This window comes from Schistocerca cancellata, chromosome 11 (genome assembly GCF_023864275.1).
Source record: "Schistocerca cancellata isolate TAMUIC-IGC-003103 chromosome 11, iqSchCanc2.1, whole genome shotgun sequence".
Taxonomy (NCBI): Eukaryota; Metazoa; Arthropoda; class Insecta; order Orthoptera; family Acrididae; genus Schistocerca; species Schistocerca cancellata.
The window spans coordinates 52,878,748-52,886,151 of NC_064636.1; positions in this window are offsets into that span (position 1 = coordinate 52,878,748).

Sequence of the window (7,404 nt, forward strand, 5' to 3'; positions counted from 1 at the left end):
CACGTACGCCTGTAATCCATTCAGTTTTCACTTTGTTTATCATAACTTTAACGATTTCTAAAGTTTTGAGCTCGAACCTTGAAACAGTTAAATACCTTGTGATCTCTCCAGTACAGAGCTTTACTCCTGCTCAAGTAACGATCGATGTTATGTGAATAAACGCTTTACCCATTGCTTATAATCAGATATAACTTCACATAACAATTTGTTTCATAAATAAAATTTCCGTTTTAAGGTGTGGCAACCAGGTTAGTTCATCTATGCTATGCTTAAAGGCTTTTTAGCCTAGAATACTAAACTTGGAAATCGTAGGAGTATATATTTGTTCACATACTTCATATGACGCTATTAGTCGTGTGTGTTGGAAGTTTTAAATCTACCATATATTCTGCAGCTTGTCATCAATTCAATTCAATTCAATTTATTAGCGTCCTTGTAGTACATCATCGAAATGACATAGGACTTGTCAATAAACATTACAATTTAAAATACATATACATGAAAATTTGTAATTGAATTTACTTGTCACTTAGACATTACAATTTTAATAGAACTTTTAGAACATTAACATAAAAATATACAAGTAGGATAACAACGCAAAAAAAAGCTAGTGATTCTCACATCAAAGATTATTTAAATTCTTACATTAACACCGTTTCACAATTTCATAGAAACAGCAAGTATTTAAATGTGAGCAATTACACATATTTATTATGTCAGGGAAATATTAACTGCGCTTTTACTGTCAACGATTCATAAACTCTTCAATACTGTAAAAACTATTGCTCAATAACATGTTTTTTAATTCTCTTTTAAATATGTACAGTTTTGGTATTATTTTTAGTTCTTTGGGGAGAGCACTGTAGAGGATTTTGGGTTGGTATAGTACACTTTGTGATACATAGCTGTTTTATGAATTTCTCTGTGGAAATCATTCCTATTCCTTGTTTCGTAGTTGTGAAATTCTCGGTTTAATGTAGAAAATTCCTCGTGTTCTTTTAAGAAATATATGCTTTCATATATGTATAAAGATGGTAGTGTCATGATTTTTAATTCTTTGAAAGCTTGCCTACAAGAGTCTCTATATCCTATACCTTTTATTATTCTGACTGCCTTCTTTTGTAGTCTAAATGAGTGTTTTGTTAGACTGATGTTCCCCCAAAACTGTACGCCGTATCTAATAAACTGTGCATGAATGAGAAATAAACACATAGCACTGTTTTAATATTACATGAGCTTTTAAGCATTCTAAGTATATAACATGTTTGACTTAATTTTTTGTTCAATGACATTACATGCTTTTCCCATCTTAAGTGTTCATCAAACCATACTCCCAAGAATTTAGTGTATGATGTTTGTTCAATCTTACACTTACCCAGTTCTACTGTAAGGTTAGTTTTTATTTTATTGTAATACGTCTGAAGTTGATCCACGTTGTTTTTTTGGGATTCACAATGAGTCTGTTTTCATTAAACCATCTGTCTGCTTTGTCTGTTGATAATGTGACTTTTTCCTGTAAGTCAGCTTCACTATTTGCTTTAACAAACAAACTTGTATCATCAGCGAACAGTACTGCCTCTGCTTCAGATAGCTGACTTGGTAGGTCATTGATAAATATTAAAAACAGTAATGGCCCTAATACAGATCCCTGGGGTACTCCATACAAAACTCTCTCGAATCTTGATGAATATGTCCTATCTGCCTGGCTTATCTCCACCTTCTGATACCTGTCTGACAGATATGATTCAAACCATTTGTGGGCAACTCCACGTATCCCATAGGCATATAACTTCCTAAGAAGTAACTTATGGTCGATGACATCAAAGGCCTTTGATAAGTCTAAAAACAATCCACAATTTAACTCCTTTCTGTTTATGGAATTTAGAACAAGTTGCAAAAAATTGAAGATAGCTGTTTCAGTTGATTTATTTTTACGGAAACCATTTTGCGCATTAACCAATATTCTATTCTTAATAAGAAATTTGTATAGTCTCTGATACACTATCCTTTCTATTATTTTTGAGAAACCTGACAACATTGATAAAGGCCTAAAGTTACTAACATCATATTTATCACCATTCTTGTAAAGTGGCTTTATAGTAGACATTTTAAGTTTTGATGGAAACACCCCTGCCTTAAAAGATTCATTTATAATTTCAGTGAGATGCGAGGCTATGTTTCTTGCACTTTGCTTAATGACTTTGTCAGGAATCTCATCACACCCACATGACATTTTATTTTTTAACTTATGTATAGCATTTAGTACCTCTGAATCAGTTACTGGATAAAGGAACATTGTCATGTCATTCATGGGGATTTTTACCTTGCTATTGGAATTGCATTTAGTTTTAACAACAAGACGATTCCACTATGTTTTCCGTTTCTCGTTCACTTCCAACTCAGAATCGCTATATATCGTGTTATTTAGCGTGTTACCTCCATTTCTTTTTGTGTTGTGGCCCTGGTTCCCCTGTTTGTGACAAGATGAAGCACTTATTTCTTCTGCTCTTATCGTTTCTTGCTGTTATACGCGTTTTTGACACAATTTATTACCAAATCACAAGATATTTCTGCGGCCATTTCACGTATTGTTGTAACTGCGTTTTGTACATTTGTTTCTTTTCGTCTTTTTTGGAGCGTACCGTAGCCGTGCATAACACCGAAATACCATTCCAATTTGCCTCAGCAGGCGCGGAAATAGGAAGAGCTACGACATCCGAAAGAGTATTAAACAATGTAAGTTGACTTTTATAATAACTCTTCTTTGCATTCAGCTCGTATTAAGGCTCGATTCACACGGGGGGCAACGTCACGTCAACGTCAGTGACGTCACACACCGTCAAAAATCCACTTGCATTCACACTGGACGGAACGTCTAGCGACGGCAAAATTTCAACCACGTTTTGGCGCGTCATTGGAAACTCGCAGAAGTGTTCACGAGAGAGGATGGCAGACATCATATTTAGTCTTGATGAACTTGCTACGATTGCAATTGCTTTAGATGATGAGGAAAGAGACCGGAAATTGGCAAGGCAATCAAAACGAACGTGGGTGAAGAAAATGATTTTGAAGAGAATGTGTGAAGGCGAATATCACACATTGTGTAGAGAGCTGGAAGAAGAGGAGACGTCCTTTTATAAATATTTACGAATGTCGAGACAGCAATTTTTTAATTTGCTGTCTTTGATAAGCAGCACCATCAAGAAAGCAGACACAAACATCCGCCGTGCAATTTCTCCACGAGAAAAACTAATGGTTTGTTTGAGGTGAGTCTGATGCTTCAGCTTTACCAATTCCTGTTCTGTACCTTTACGTATTTTATAGAACAGAATATTTATTGTAATACTGCACACTGTCAACAAATTGATCTATACGCTAAACATTCACAATTTATGGCCCCCAGTTATGTAGATCTAAATCTGTTTCAGTTCGTCCTGCATAAACTTTGGCACTGCAGAGAACCAACTGCACACTGTATATGAATGTGGAACATCGAACTTTTTACTGCAGTTGTACTTCAATATGCTGCATCCATACGAAATGTTAAGTGAGACTCAGTACCAGAAAGTATGCAAATAAATACTATACATAAGTAAACTACTAGCCAAAACGACTATGTGGCGTAGAATACTCGTATTTGCTTCGGAATGATAAGTATTACATATAAGCATGGTCGAAATAAACTTTCACGACTCGCGAATAATTGTGAAATTGGAAAGCAGGAAGGCTCTAACCTCTGCTAAGAGTTTTCACCTCCTAATCGTGAGTACATACATACATAAACAGATGCAGGTGCGATGTTATACATCTAAATACATTACATACAAAATAAATATAATCTGCAGTAGGCCTACAATGTTCATACAGTTATTTACCTGAGCGACCGATAACCAATCCAAGTTTCTTCCATATTTCTTCGTTAAGCAAAGTGTCCCTGTATTTTTTGCAGCTCGTGTCATACTACTCCACGTTTTGGCGAACAAGTTCGATTAACTTCTCGTCGTTTATGTTTAAATAAAAACATTTTATAACTAAAAACTCAGAAGATATTTTCGATGTGGAGAACACTGCTAGCAGAATCAAACTCGTGCCATGCGAGCAGCCGCAGAACAGAGAGAAAAGTAACAGCCAATCGTAAGCAGTTTGCCGATCACGTGATTCCCCACCGTCAAAATCAAACTATTCTTTCGAAGTATACCGGCCGGCAGGCAAACTGACGTTGACGTGACGTTGCCCTCCGTGTGAATCGATCCTAAGACCGTGTATTTAGTTGCGATATCTACAGTGTGTCCCAGGAAGAACGGTTAATATTCAGAGAGCTATGCGTGATACCTTCAGTGACTACCGTAGCAGAATATTGTCAACTGACATTTCACAAAACTCAAAGAAATTCTGTTCGTATGTAAAGGCTTTTTTACAAGGGAACCTCCCCATCGCACCCCCCTCAGATTTAGTTATAATTTGGCACAGTGGATAGGCCTTGAAAAACTGAACACAGATCAATCGAGAAAACAGGAAGAAGTTGTGTGGAACTATGAAAAAATAAGCAAAATTACTGAGTAGTCCATGTGCAACATAGGTAACATCAAGGAGAATGCAAGCGTAAGAGTGCCGTGGTCTCGTGGTTAGCGTGAGCAGCTGCGGAACTAGAGGTCCTAAGCGTTTTCACCTCCTAATCGTGGGTACATACATACATAAATAGGGGCAGGTGCGATGTTATACATCTAAATATATTACATACAAAATAAATATAATCTGCAGTAGGCCTACAATATTCATACAGTTATTTACCTGGGCGACCGATAACCAATCCAATTTTCCCCCGTGGTTAGCGTGAGCAGCTGCGGAACGAGAGGTCCTTGATTCAAATCTTCCCGCGAGCGAAAAAATTTATTTTCTTTATTTTCGCAAAGTTATGATCTGTCCGTTCTTCATTGACGTCTCTGTTCACTGTAATAAGTTTAGTGTCTGTGTTTTGCAACCGCACCGCAATACCGTGCGATTAGTAGACGAAAGGACGTGCCTCCCCAATGGGAACCGAAAGCATTTGGTCGTATGGTCGTAGGTCAACCGATTCGTCCACAGGAAAACACGTCTGATATATTATATACGACACTGGTGACGGCATATGCGTCACATGACAGGAATATGTTACCGACCCACCTATCTTGTACACTTGGCGAATGGGTAAAAAGATTCTTCTACCTTGCCCGATTTAGGTTTTCTTGTGGATGTGATAATCACTCCCAAAATGGTGATGAAAACATAAGAGTTTGTCACATAAACTGCAACAAATGAATGCAACAGTTTCACAGTCGCACAGTTTTACCTGTGCTCTGTCAGAACATATGTTTTTAACGTTTTCAAATTTTTCCGTGTGTAGACCGTCAAATGTCCAAGCAAATCTGAACATGTCCTGGAATTTTGGAGAGCTAAGTTGATTATGTGTGAGTGCCTGAACTTTGATAATTGTCTGAAAATAAAAAATTTAACTCTTCGCTTGAAGGAAGGCTTGAACCAAGGACCTCTCATTCCGCAGCTGCTCACGCTAACCACGGGACCACGGCACTGCTGAGCTCAAGTAGTCCTTGATATTGCCTATCTTCCACATGGACTACTCAGTTTGTATATTTTGCTTTTTTTTCATAGTTCCACACAACTTCTTCCTGTTTTCTCGATTGATCTGTGTACAGTTTTTCAAGGCCTATGGACTGTGCCAACTTATAACTAAATCTGAGGGGGGTGCGATGGGGAGGTTCCCTTGTTAGCAGCACCAAAGTTAGTGTCCAGTCCCTAACGAATAAGGCAGGAACTGAAATTGAGGGTAGCAAAGCAAAAGCTGAAATTCTTAACTCCGTTTTCAAACATTTTTTCACGAAGGAAAATCCAGGAAAATTGCCCCAATTTAATCCTTGTACCACTCGAAATATGAATGACATAAGTATGTTGAGAAACAGCTGAAATCGGTAAGATTGAACGGAGCTGCAGGACCTGGGAGAATCCCTGTCAGATTCTACAGGGTGAAAAGTATTTAAACCGACAAACTCTGGGAGGTTGTAGGGGACATCAAAACAAATATTTTTCCCTAATGTCATTTTTTCCTATGAGGAAGATTTCTCTGGCGGCAAATTAATTAAACCAACAAACACTTTTCCATTTTTTTATGACCAAGAGACAACACATTAACACAACCCAATTTCAGTTACAGTAGATTTTCAAAAATGCCTCCATTGACACTTAAACAAACGTTCCACCATCGGATCATGTTCTGTCTGACATGGACAAAAACCCCAGGAGTATCCTGAATTGTTCCTGCTGCTGCTACTATCCGGGCAACCAGATCCTCTTCTGATGCAACAGGAGTTGCGTAAACAAGGTTGCGCATCTCTCCCCACACAAAAAGTCCAGAGGGGACATGTCTGGGGATGGAACAGGCCTCAGTACAGGACCACCTTTGCCAATCCACATTTCTGGGAACCGTCGGTCCAGGAATCGACGCACACGACGACCTAAATATGCCGGCGCCCCGTCACGTTGGAACCACATGCGTTGTCTTGTAGGGAGCGGGACGTCTTCCAGCAATTCTGGCAATGCTCTGGCGAGAAAATTGTAATATTGTCTGCCATTTAATGGCCTAGGTAGCCGATACGGCCCAATTAAACAGTATCGAATAACACTGACCCACACATTAACGAAGAACCGCACTTGATGAGCGCTAGTAACTGTGGCATGTGGGTTATCGTCACTCCAAACATGCAAATTGCGCATGTTGAAGACTCCATCACGCTCAAAAGTTGCTTCATCGGTAAACAACACAGAAGACGGAAATGTAGGCTGTATTTCACACTGTTCCAGGTACCACTGCGAGAACTGTGCTCTGGGTGGATAATCAACAGGTTCCAGGTTGTGGACAAGCTGTAAGTGAAATGGACGTAACAATTACTCTCGAAGAACTGTTCTTACATTCGTCTGATTCATCCCCATGTTACGTGCTGATTGAAGGATCCCGCTCCACATGCTTCAAGACAGCTTCCTCAAATTGCAGCGTTCTTACCGTGCGACGGCGTCCCTGTCCAGGTAATCCGCTAAATGACCCGGTCTCACGCAGACGTTGGTACACAGCAGCAAAGGTCGTACGATGCGGGATACGGCGATTAGGATATTGTTGTTGATAAACCCGCTGTGCAGCTCGTCCGTTGTGGTGCGCTACGTAGTACGCACCAACCATATCAGTGTGCTCACTGCAGGTGTATCGCTCCATTAGTAAACAGAGACAAAGCACTACTACACTGGTGGACAGCAGTTGCCTACAACTGAAGAGCGTAATACGCCCTCTAACTACTGAAGAGCCTAATACGGCCTCCACCGGTTTAAATAATCCTCATAGGAAAAAATGACATTGGG